The following is a 12,959-nucleotide window of genomic DNA, read 5'->3' on the forward strand; positions in this document are numbered from 1 at the left end:
AGATCCTCGCGGCGCGCGTTACAGGGGCCGTTATCCCCCTGCAACGGTCCCCGCGCCACGCACGCGCAGTAGAGAGGGGGAGCGCGCGCGGGAGCGGCGGCCGCAGGAAGGAGGCGCCGCCGCCGCCGCCGCCGCCGCCATTGCGAGGGAGGGAGGGAGCGAGCGAGCGAGGCTGGTCCGCCCTCCCCCTGGTTCCCGCCCCTCCCCCCTTCCCCTCCCCGCCCCCCCGCCCCGAGGGAGAGCAGCGGAGCGGCGGGAGGAGGAGGTGGAGGAGGCGGAGGAGGGAGCCCGCGAGGGAGGGTCCGCCCGGCCCCCCGCCGCCGGAGCTGCCGCCGCCGCCGCCGCCGCCTCAGCCGCCGCCGGACTAGGAGCAGCAGAACATGGCGCCGGGGCCGCCGTCGCCCCTGCCGGGATCCCGAAGGCCAGGGCCGCGCTGAGGGCGCCCGGCTGGTGAGTGCGCGAGCTCGCGGGCCCGGGCGGCGAGGCCGGGCGCCGCCCCGCTGCGGGGTCCAGGGGGAGGCGGGGACGGCGGGGCCCGGAGCCCGCGAACAATGGAGGAGCCGGAGGGGGAGGGGAGGGAGCGGCCCCCCAGCCCCCCGGGCCCCGCCGGCCCCACCGCCTCGCGCTGCGGCCCGGCCCGCCGGGGCCCGCCTGCCCTTCGGACTTGCCCCTGCCCGCCGCAGCCCTGCTGTCGCCGCTTCTGCCGCCACCCTCCAATCCATTGAGATCTCCGTGTCTGCCTCGGCTCCCCCCACCCCCCGACTTCAGCCACTCTGCTCCCAGTTCTGCGCCTCCACCTTCTTTCTTCCGCCCCACAGTAATGCCCTTCGCCCCCCACCCCCACCCCTAGACTCTGCAGTGCTCTTGGGACCCTTTCGCATCCCTGAATTCTGGACCCCCACGTTCAGATTCGTGACCCTTCTGCCTTCTCTCCGCTCTCACCAGCCTGGGTCCGTCCCTTTCTTTGACCATGTCCTGTTTCCCTCCACTGCTGCACCCCCAGGAGCTGTCCGTCTAGGACCCCCGGTTCCACCTCCTCGGTGATTCATCCGAGACCCTCTTCGTCTTGACACTACTGCTCCTAGGTCTTCTCCTTTTAATTCCACGTCCTTCTTGGGCCCTACTGCCCACTGACAAAACCTGCCGCCTCCCTCCGGCCCCACTCCCCACGGGATACCCCTGGACTCTGACCCCTGCCGATCTCGATGCAGTCCCCTGCCCCCTCTTGGGCTCCGACGCGCCATGCTAGCCTCCTCCCCTCCGATCTTGCTTCATTTCTTGCCATTCAGATCCTTGCCTCTCTTCCAGACCCTTCTGCCTCCCCACACTGCCCCTTGTCTAGTCTCCGATCTTGCGGTGCCCTCCTTGCTTTCTGACTTGGCCTTCCTTGAAGCAGCCTCCACCGCCTTCTCTGACCCTGCAGCTCTCTCGTTCCTGCCGTCAGGTTCTCTGACCTTTCTCCCTCACTCAGCCTTGCCGCAGCCTGGCGCCCTGCAGTCCCCGTTGAGGTTTCTTCTCTCCCCCACCTCCTTATTGGCCCTCTCTTTAGCCTTTGCATTCATTTGTTCACGCTTCCTTTGCCCTGTCTCCCCTTCATTTCTTCTTTGCTGAAGACCTGTTTGCAGCCTGTTTCTCCAAGACCTGTCCTCTCCATTTTGGCCCTTACTGAAAGACTGGGAATTTCTCTTTGATCCATCACCCCCCTTCCCATTCTGCACCCCACACCTGCCCCAGATCCTTTTTGCACCTGCTGTTGGCACTTGTTCAATTCCACCCCATCCTCTCTAATGTTTTCCTCCCAGCTTTGCCCCTTTGGGAGCTGTCCACACTTGTCCACCTATGTTTTGGACCCATTTTAATTTTCCTACTGCTGTCTCCTCTTGGAGTGGTCCTCTTTAACTCTGGTCATCTTGTGACTGCCTCGCCTCTCTGTTGCCTCTCAATTCTAAGTTTTCCCCTTGATCTTCTCCCCCCACCCCATTTTGATTCAGCCCTCAATATCCTCTCTCCTTTCTTGAACGGGTCCTCCCCTTTTTGCCTTGCCTCTTACCTCCTTTTTGAGTCTCCTTCCTCCGGGTCTGCTCAGTATAGAGATGTTTCCCTAAGCCTTCCTACCTGTCACTCCCCGCAGCCCAGCTTCCTCTTGAAGCTGTCTCAGTTCTTGGCTAGAGTCTCCATCCCTTTTGTGATCCCTCTCGCAGTTCTGGTCTTCATTGCCTGGTTTTCTCCCTCATCTTTTCTTTCCTGTTGTATCTTGCTAGACTGCTGCTCTTCCCTTGTAGTTCCTATCAGATTTGCTTCTCCCAGCTCCCCTCTTGACCTGCCTATTCCTCACTGGGTTACTTCACTTCTTCAGGTATGCCTTTCTCTAGTCTCCATCTCATAGCTTTGGGGAGGAAGGGACTGGGTTGGGCCTAGGTTGCTTATGTTCACATTTAGACTACAGATTTGCTCAGCACTCTGACTCTGAGGGTTTTATCTCCAGGGATCCTGTGAGATCTGGGTAAATAGCTGGGGTTGGTTGATTAACTACTGCTCTCTCAAGTCGGGGAGTGTTGCCTCTATTTCCCCCACTTTTACCAAGCATAGTGATGGTGGAGGTAGTTCTCTTTCCATTGCCCCACTTTTCTTTCCCCCTCCCATTTTGCTTCCCCACCCCTTTGAGTCCTGAGGCTTTGCAGTTTTGTGCCCTTTGGAAAAGAAGGCAGCTGCTCACAGGTCTGTCTTCTCTTTCTCACTTTCCCTCCCTCCTCTCAGCTGTCATAAAGAGATAGTTGTACCCTCTCCCCCTTTCACCTCCAAGCCAGCATCTTTTGGGAGAACTTAAGAGTGTGTTTGTTTGTTTGTTTGTGTTTTCCAGCTGACAAGTCCTATTTTTGTTTCACCTTTAGCTGGGGAAATGCCAGTTCTCAACTTCTCCCCAGCCTCACAAGGGTTATGGCCACACTTGGTGTTTACTCTTCTGGGTCTGCAGAAGCTGCCAGTCTTGCTTGGCTTCATTGATGGCCTCTGGTTTGCTCTGTGACCTTTGGAAAGGGTTGGAGGAAGGTGGGCTTGTTTCTTTTTCACCTCTGCCCCAGGAAGGATTCAGCTTCCTGGTCTTCAAAATGGTGAGGGCCTGGCTTTGGAAAGCTCTTTGCGGTTGTTTGTTGAAACAGAGAGTGCCAAGTGTCACTCAGATTTCTGCCCTCTGGTATTGCAGGCGCTTCCAGCCGCAGAAGCTGAATTCCTCTAGGTAGCTCCATGCTTGGGAGAAGGAGGGAACTCATTGGTGAACCAGGAGTACGTGGGTGGGCCCTGACCCTCCCAGGCCTTTTGACTGCCCTGATTTGGTAGAGAAATGAGTGCCAGGAACGGGCTGATGTGATTGGGTTTTTGGTTTATTACCTGAAAAATGTACCGTTGCTACCTTTCCCTGAGCTGTTCTCTCCAGTGATGATCTGTTGGAGGTGTAATATAGGAAATTCATTTAGAGGAAGCAGTGGTTTTACAGAAAACCATCCAGGCCTTTTCCTTCCTTAACTTGGGAGAGGGAACCTTTGGCATGTTCTAGGTTTATTTATTTTATTTCTTAAGTAGATTGAAAGCCTGATTTTTTTTTCCCCCTGTGGCCTAGGGCAATTGCATATTAAAGCAGCCATCCAGCTGTGAAGGAGCATTTACTGGAAGGACTTTCTTAACTGAGCTATGATCAAGCTTCGTTTACTTCTCCACTTAAATTTAGAAATAGTTCTGTATGAATACATGTGAAATAAAAAACATTCGTTGTCATCTACAGAATTAGACCACTGACTCATCAAACGTTAGGGCATTTGTATATGAGACAGTGAGAGTGAATGACTAGTAGATCCTTATGGCTCCTTTAGCGCCTAAGTTCTCAGGACTTTAAATTTTGTGACAAGCAGAATCTGGTAAATTATCCTTGACATTTGTCTTCACCATTATTGACTTTAAGGGTTTTGGTTCATTTTTCTTCATTTCTGTTCATTTGATGAAAAGAATTCTGATGAATTCTCTGAATTTATTTGAGTTTTTATGTTGCCTATGTTGGTATAAATAGTTGTTTTGGTTTTTATTCTTAATGTGCAAGTGACAGCTAATTAAGAACAAAAACAACTGTGTATGCAGTACTGCTTAAATTTGTGTTCCAGGGTTTTCACATCACTGGCAGCATAGGAAGTTTCTGCGTGCCCAAAGCCTAAGTTTACATAATAGGAGGAGAGGAGACAGAAGAACAAAGAGCTGTTTTTCTTCTGAGACTGCTAACTGATGTTCCAGAGATTGTCAGATTTCTTTGACGGTGACAGTGGCTCCAACCCCTGTATCAACATTTGTTTTCATGATGGAATTGGGTGCTGCAGAAATCTGAGGTGGTAGCCTTGGCCTTCTGGAACATTTAATGTGCCAGTTGGGGGTGGGGTGTGGAGTAGGGGAAGGCAGTAGATGACTGTTTTCAACCTAGTAATGTGTCTTCAAGGACTCTTGCCCTCCTTAGAAAATCTTTGTATTACTGGCCTGTTTAGAATTCTATCTTCATTTTTTATACTAACCTTTACTTTTGGCTACGTCCCCCCTCCCTTATCTATTGCCCCTTTTTTCTTGCCATGAAAGGCCAAAGATTTAGGACAATAAAAGGATCAGAAAATAGTCATTTCTGGGATTCCCTGGCAGTTCAGGGGTTGGGATTCCGCACTTCCACTGCAGAGGGGTGCAGATCCCTGGTTGGGGAAATAAGATTTCATATGCTATGAGGCATGTGGCCACACACACAAAAAGTCATTCTTCTTGATACTGGACACATAGAAAGAGTTGTCCATGTGCATATCCATGAACCTGATGGTGACTTTCTGACAAAGGACAGTCTTCGGAGAGTGAGGGTTGTATAGGTGACTGTGAACTATAGCCTCATAGGTGTGGTCAGTCTTTATGTAATGAGGAAATGCATTGGGCCAGTACAGTTGGCGATTGAAAGGTGAGCTTGGTTGTTTCCCTGTAGTCTTGTCTGCTTTCCCCTCCTCCATCTGCTGTGGTGTTCTGAGAGGTGTTAGGCCTCTTATAGGGCCTTTTGGTGGTGATGTGCTCTGACTATTGTCATTCACCCACTGACAGTCTAAACTGTGTTAATATACCGAGTCCCTGTGACAGTTCATTGACCATCTAGTTCAGTCACTTAAAATTTCTTTTTCACACTATGTGAAATAAACTTGGAGAGTCTCCGTTTGAAGAGGGAAAGTGACCAGCAGAAATCCTTTGGCTTTGAAACAGCAGTTTAAAGATCAGTGCCTAGTCTAACCTCCTCAGTTATAGTTGGGGAAATGGAAAGTTTGCAACGGGCGTGATAAGGCTTCCTGTCATAGCTGAAAGAGTATTGGGCATACAGGTAGGAGACCTGGTCTAGGCTCTAACCTAATTGGATGGACTCTTGGACAAAATGCTTCACCTTTCTGGGCTTCTCATTCCCAGCCTGAAGTCTTGTGTGCCATCCAGCTCTAATTGTAGATTCTTGTTCTGGATCACAGACGACAGGACACTGGGATTGGCCTCTTGGTACTACTGTTAACCCCCTACCACCACCCACCCCATCCTGCCCCCATCAAATCCTGTAACCCAGAATGGGCCAGGCAGTGGTGGGGCAGGGGGGCTCTTTCCCCATGGGATGCAGTAAAAAGAATTGGATTATCTTTGTTGTGTGCTTTTTCAAATATAAAATAAACACTTGCATCTTTTTCAGCCATTCACATGAAGATAGTTTATAATTTGGGGAGAAAGGAACATTCAGATTGTATTAACTACATAACTAAAACCATATACCTCCTAAAAAACAGTATGAAATTTTTCAAGCTGAGTCATTGTTGACCTAGGCTCTCAAATAGCAGTGGTTTGAATAGCACTTGGATTGCTGGTATTAAGAAATGTAAACAAATCTTTCATGTTCATCTTCCCCAAAACTTATTTCTATTTAATTTTTGATACAATGCTTTATCAGACTGCATCTATGAAGAGTTCTTGAAAATAGTATTTGGTATCTGTCAGTATCATCTTCATTTCTTTGCTTTGTTGGTGTTAAGAGACTCCATTAATTTGATATACTAGCAGAGAACCAACCATGAAGCATCCTCACAGGAAAGTAATATTTGTTTTAGTCAAAAGTAGCCAGACTTGCTTGTCTGCTTTATCTTCCTTTATTGAAATGGACACATTGTCATTTTATGAAATTTTCAGCAGTTGTGATGTTTGATCATGCATCTATAGGTACTTCAGACTGTTTCTGCTTTCCTAGTGCCTGCATTCTTTTTTGGAAACTGTTCTCTTGCTAGTCACTATTGTAATATTTGTGCTTGGTAATCAAACTTGAATAATTGAGAGACAGCTTCCTATGGTAAAGAATGTTGAATTGATGATGAAGAAACCTAGGTCCTAGCCCTGGCTCTGCCGCTTACCAGCTGTGTGACTTCGGCCAAGTCATTTCACTTCTGGGCTGCAGTTTCTTCATGAGAAAAATGAAGGGATTATACTAGTTGGTTTCCATTATTTCCCATCATACCTAAATACCTTGTATGTAGTAGGCCCTCAGTACTGCTGACTGAAACCACGCTGGTGCCAAAGACTTTTTTGCCGGGGGCGGGGGGGGGGGCATGCCTACCACTGAAGAGTTTAAAGCCTAAAAATGGCCATTATGGATAGTGTACACATCTCCCCGACATTTTTGACATGCCTTCCTGGTCAGCATTTAATCTCTATACACACACACATGCACACATATCATAAATGTCTTGACCAGGGCTACACAACTAATATATGAGCTAATATATGGTAAGGTCATGTTATGAATCCATATCTGTCTGACTCTAAAATCTGTTTTTATTTTATTAGACTGCCTTGCCTCTCTGGGCTATAAGAATAAGCTGTAGTTCAATTCCTTGAGGAATTGTAGTCAGTTATAAACAATTAACTATATATGTAATATGGGGTGGGGTGAGGGAAGTAAATGTTGAATAGACTATTCTTACTAATTTCTAGCTGTTCCGGAGGTGGTCCCATAGTAATCTGAAAGATTCTCATATTCAGAGACTGAGCACACATCAGGTTCCATATCCCAATATTTTAAAAGAAATCCACAGCCACAAGTACCAGCTTGTCTTTGTAGTCAGTGTATTGAAGAAGTTGAGCTTTTTATTTCTGACCTGGATTCACACCTGAGGTAGCAAAACTGTAAGTAAATTTATCTAACAGAAATAAGGTAGAAATGTTTGGTTATGGAGTGGCCTTAAATCTGTCTTTTCTTTGGCAAATAGAAACGTGTCTGAATAGCTCCTAATTGAGAGATTTTATTCTGAGAAAATTCTCTAGGCAGCTAGAAATGTATAGATAAAATATGCTTTGCCCCTTGACCTATTTGTATGGAGCTCCCTATAAAATATTTTTTTAAAAATTGCAATTCAAAAAGTTCTTAAACAATGTTGGGGTGCAAGGATGTTTCCCAGCTACAGTTAATAGCCTCCTGAGGTGTAAAATACTTTTGTTGCATGGTACTTCTTCCTATGTCCATTTAGAGATAGAAAGGTCAAAACCAAGCCTTATCTATTTTGGCCTGCACTACTTAAGAATAAGATAAAGGAAAATGATTACTGTTAATTGCCATGGGCAATTAAAAAGGATTCTTTGTTCAGTAACAAATTGATTGTGTACAAATGAAAGTCAGCACTGCATTAATACAAGATTATTAGATTCTTGAAATCAGCATCTTCAGCCAGAGTGGCTTTCACTTCAAGGGAATTGTTTCACTGGGAATAGTGTACCTAAATGCTTGGTGATTAAAAGTATCACTAGAAAAAAAAATAATAATAAAAGTATCACTAGGTCTTTATTTTTCAAAAATGCTTATTAAGTTTGTAGGTGGAAGACTGGTGGGTACCTCTTTTGTAATACTATTTTTAATGGACTGATATCATTGAATATTTTAATGCTGCTGACATGAAGGAAATTTATTCCACTGATTGGTCAGTCAGTTGAAGAATGTGGATGAAACCTTTGATAAATGAGGAAAAGGGCCTCTGACTGCTGTGGGAGTGGGCTGTTGGCATATGCCTAGTGTTAGTCAGTAGCCACAAAGGCTTAAAAATGGCCTCTTTAGCTAAAGTAGTTATAATTTGATGTGTATACAAGGAAGATGTATTTTCTCACATACATGTTGTACAGACCGCTTTTTCATATGCTAGGGCATAATTTTCTTTTTCACATATTTTTGTTTTCCCTACTCAGTTCTCCTTTTTAAATTTTATTTTCTCCCACACAGTTCTTCATAAGTTGAAAACTGTTTGAGAGTCTCTATCTATAAGGTACTTCTCAAGACTTTAATACACAAATGTGAATGTGTGGGATCATATTTTTAACTTTTACAGGTTTGTTCAAAGTCACATACCTGATGATGAATGGGTTAATAGTGATCTCGTACAAATTACAAGTGTCAGAAGCATCTAGTACTTACAGATCTTTTCTATTTGCTATTTGTGTTATAATTCCAGATTTTTGGGGTCTCTGTTTACTTGGAATTAAAATAGGTATGGTCACTGCTCTGACTTCATGATGGGACTGTCAGACAGGCAGACTGGGGCAAACTTTCTGGAAAGCAGTTTGGCAAGAGATACAATCCTTGGTCTGGTTATAGGTATCTATATGGACCAAGAACTGGAGATGAGGACCAAAATTTGATATGAATGTGTTAATTATAGTGATGTGTATTGGGAAAAAAAAGAAACAATCTAAATGTTTTAACTTTATGGAAAAGTCTGGAGTCATAAAAAAAGATGATTTTGGAGAATTCTTGACATGGGAAAGTACACACAAAATAAAGTTAAGTATGAGAAAAAAGCAGGATATAGAACTATAAACAGTATGATTCCAGTTATTTTAAAATATATATGGGAAAAAGTGGAAGAAGTATGCCCACATGCTATTAGTATTTTTCTCTGTGCTGCAGAAATTTGAGTGATTGATTTTTTCCTGAGTTTTCCCAAGTTTTCCAAAATGATTTGCTATTTTTGATTCAGAGAAAAAAGATTAAAAATATTTTTTTTGCAATGTGGTTGTATTATATTTGATTTTTCTTGAAAACATGAAGGAAAAATTGAGCTGAAAAGCAGGAAATTAGTAATCATGAGTTCTGTTGGAGTTTAGTACCTTTGAAGGTGAAGGCAGTTATACTGCTTAGAGCAGTGATTGAATTAATGATAGTAGTATAGCCTTCCTGGGTGGCGCTAGTGTTGAAAGAACCCACCTGCCAATGCAAGAGATGCGGGTTTGATCCCTGGGTTGGGAAGATCCTCTGGAGGAGGAAATGGCAACCCACTCCAGTATTCTTGCCTGGGAAATCCTGTGAACAGAGGAGCCTTGTGGGCTATGGTCCATAGGGTTACAAAGAGCTGGACAGGGCTGAAGCAACTTAGCAGGCATGCATGCATAGCAGTTATTACCACGTAATAGCAACAGTTGCTTCTTGAGTACCAGGAGATTCCTGTGTGTTCTCTCACATCTTCCTCACCATAATCCTCTGCTCTGAGGTGGGTGGTACAACAGTGCGGGAACTGAGACTCCCTAAGGGCACTTACCCAAGGCCACCAGGCTGACAGGTCAGCAGTCTGGATCAGAGCCTTTGCTTGGAGCCCCTACTTTCTAGCACTTTCTCTGGTGTGCCATATACTTCACAGAACTGATTTCACCCCAGAGATGAGGAGAATAAAAGTCTTACTTCCTTACTGATAGCTATACCCTAGTCACTCAGTCGTGTTCACCTCTTTGCAACCCCATGAACCTCCTCTGTCCATGGAATTCCCTAGGTAAGAATAATGGAATGGGTTGCCATTTCCTCCTCCGGGGGATCTTCTCGACCCAAGGATCTAATCCAGGTCTCCTCCATTGCAGGCAGACTCTTAACCATCTGAGGCATCAGGGAAGCTCCATTCTCTTCAGCATGATATCCCCTGCCCTCAACCATGCTTGTTTTAAAGGGGCCATTAGCGTATCACTTTTTTCTTTTCTCGGTCACAATCAGGAATGGACATGGAACTAGTTATGTCCTCCCTTTTATGGGCCAAAAGTCTTTAAGAGTTAAATTATTTTACATTTGATTAATTTTACTATTAAAGTAAATTAAGGACTGTAGAGCAGAAGAGGAAAAGAAGAGGGAACATACTAATTCTTTGTAGCTCTAGAGGATAGAGGTGTAGGGAGACAAGTCTTTTTCCCTTTTCTTGTCCGTTCAGCCAGCGTTTAGGGGAGGGTCTGTACCATGTAGATCACCAGTTGTACAGAGGATGCCTTCTCTCTGAGAGTTGACACACCGTTTCTAAAACAAAAACAGTTCTTCCCTTACAGGTAACACAAGGAGCACCCTGTTTCTGTACCAGAAAGTAAAAAAATTTAGAAGACCAGTGGCCTGATTTTAAGGAATTAAGTGTGACTGAACATTCAAACACAATGCATTGACCAGGGAGGTAGACTTCATTTTGCTATGAGAAGGAACGTGGTCTAAGTTCATGTTTTGTTTTGAATAAGGAACAATGTGGAAATTTACATTTTCACCTTCTTTGTATTGTTACCAGCAGGACATTTGCACACATATGTACCTATTCTTTTACTCGTCATTCTTTGTTTCACCAGGGAGAGTACTGAAGACCTGATGTGCGTTTGTAGTAGGGGGGGTTGACAGATATCAGGAAGAAATTGGAAAACAGCTCGGAAGCTCCACAGGACTTTTCGTTTTGTTCTCCCATTTATCCTGTGAACCCATTGCTTTTATCCTAGAACAAACACGTCAATAGGAGCACGGTATTTGTTGAATTAAAGATAGGACTTTTGAGAGAAACCAGGAAAAATAAAGCCTCTGAAGTCTTTCAGTCCTTAGACTCTTGGGTTTCCTCTAGTGACGTAAAGAACCCTTTCTGTTGTTAGTGTTCATTTTGCTTCTTACCAGCTTTTGACCTTGGATGTCATTTATCTCGAGTTCTTATATGTAAAATGGGCCTCAGTACTATTCTGCCTGCTGCAGAGACTTTTTGTGTCCAGATTTTTTTTTTTTTTTTTGAGAACTAAATGCCAGCAGTGGATGTGGAAATTCTGTCGCATTGGACTGACTTTCAGTTTTCTGGGAGGATGAAAAGGAACAGTTTGATTAATGAAGCTGTTTAGGTAAGCCAGCATGTTAGAGTGCCTCAAGAGGAGCCTGGAGACTTTGAATCAGTGGAGCATCAGTGCTATTGACTGGTCGCCTTGTAATTAGGGCAGCAGCAGCCAGTTTTAGGGTCTTCCCAGGGTCTCACACATATAAATGTTGTAGGTCACAGGGCACAGAGCAGTGTTAGGACTGAGGCCTCAGCTACTCCTCCTCCCCTGGTGACACGTGACATCAGGGTGCATCCTAGTCCTACTTCCTGGCAACTCTGCACCCTCACGTTGGTGCCTTCAAGCCCCTCATCCATGAAAAGGGGGAACAGTGTCCACTCATAGGTTCACTGTGCAAATTAAAACAGTGCATTTAAGAAGCTTAAGATCATGCCTGGGTCACAGTAAGTGCTTTGTAATGTCATTATCTGTGCAGTGGTCTTGACTTTTACAGGTCAGTTGACAATATGGTGGTGGGGCCAAAAAGTATTAATTTACCAATTTTTAGTTTCGCCAAGGAGGACATTAAAAAAATGGGGTGGAGGGAACTACTCACTATATTTTGTTAAAAGAAAAGGATCCACTATCAGAGTAAAAGATTGCCATTTTCCTTTTTTGGCGGGAAGGGGGGAGGCACACTTCTGGCTTGCAGGATCTTAGTTCCCCGAACAGGAATCAAACCCTGGTCCCCCTGCAGTGGAAGCACAGACCTCTCTCCACTGGACCACCAAGAATTCCCAAAAGGTAGCCTTTTTCAAGGAAGTTGGCAGCTTTACGCAGACATACATAGGTGTATGTTTCCAATTCTCATTTTTACATAGACTGGGGAAGACTGCCACAGACCAGCACCAGTTGTGTGTAGACAGTCATTAGACGGATTCCTGTCCTAGTTCCTCCATTTACTGTCACCTTAAATAAGCTCTTTGACTTCTCTGAGCCTTCTTTTTCTTGTGTAAAATAAAGATACTAATTGCTATCTCACAGGGCTCCGAGAAGCCAGGGTAACTTATGAAAAATGTTTGGCCTGTGGTAAGTGTTCAGTTGATAGAGGTCGTCACTCTCAGATGGTTAGTTAAGTATGAAGCCGGGTAAGCAAAATCCCCTGTGCGTTGTGCGGTTGGGAGTTCCAAGCAGTAGGGCATCGGGCTCGACTGCAGAAACGTCCTGCAGAGGGGTCCTTCTCTCCATTCTTGCCTCTCGTTTGTTCTCAGCAAGCCGCTGGAGGCGCTGAGCAGAACCTGACTGTTGCTCCCCCTCTTTAAAACCTTGACTGCTTTTCTGTGGCTGCAGGGTTAAGTCCAGATCACTAGTGTGGTCTTGTGTATTCCTCTACGGTTTGGCCCATCCTGCCTTCCCAGCTGCTCACTCCTGGTCTCCAGAACACGCTTTGTTCTTTCTCTGCCTCTGTTTTTGGTGAAGCTGGTTCCTTTTGAGAGTTCCTTTACCTTTCCTCCGATTGGTGAATTTCCTGCTCATCCTTCCACATCCTCTCAAGTGTCCACTATTCTGAGGCCTTTCTTCCAGGGGGTTTTCCTCAAGTCTGTTCCATTAGCACTTTGCTGGTGACGTTAGACATATCCCTTGTTTCATGTAGTGATAATGTTTGTGCAGTTCTGAGTCAGCAGTCACAGAACACCTCTGTTGTTTCCTTATCTCTGCCCCCCGGCCCAGCCATACAGTTGTTCTCTTTGGAGATATCAGTTTTCTACCAGGGATTTTTTTTTTTTCCTTCCAGGGTTGCTTTTTGCGCACATAAACAAGCAAATAGAAATGATATTTGCGTTCCAATAGAAGCATAC

The 12,959-nt window shown here is 45.4% G+C and overlaps 1 protein-coding gene across 1 annotated transcript in view; it reads left to right on the forward strand.

Annotated features, from left to right (window-relative positions):
- Positions 1-314: 314 nt before the first annotated feature.
- Positions 315-12,959, forward strand: part of ARHGAP35 (Rho GTPase activating protein 35) — a 114,150-nt gene continuing 101,505 nt past the window's right edge. The window contains exon 1 of the mRNA XM_061139681.1: positions 315-450. The gene's annotated coding sequence lies outside the window, so the exon portion shown is untranslated. The remainder of the gene's footprint in view (positions 451-12,959) is intronic.

The sequence above is a fragment of the Dama dama genome, chromosome 4 (genome assembly GCF_033118175.1).
Source record: "Dama dama isolate Ldn47 chromosome 4, ASM3311817v1, whole genome shotgun sequence".
NCBI classification, from domain to species: domain Eukaryota; kingdom Metazoa; phylum Chordata; class Mammalia; order Artiodactyla; family Cervidae; genus Dama; species Dama dama.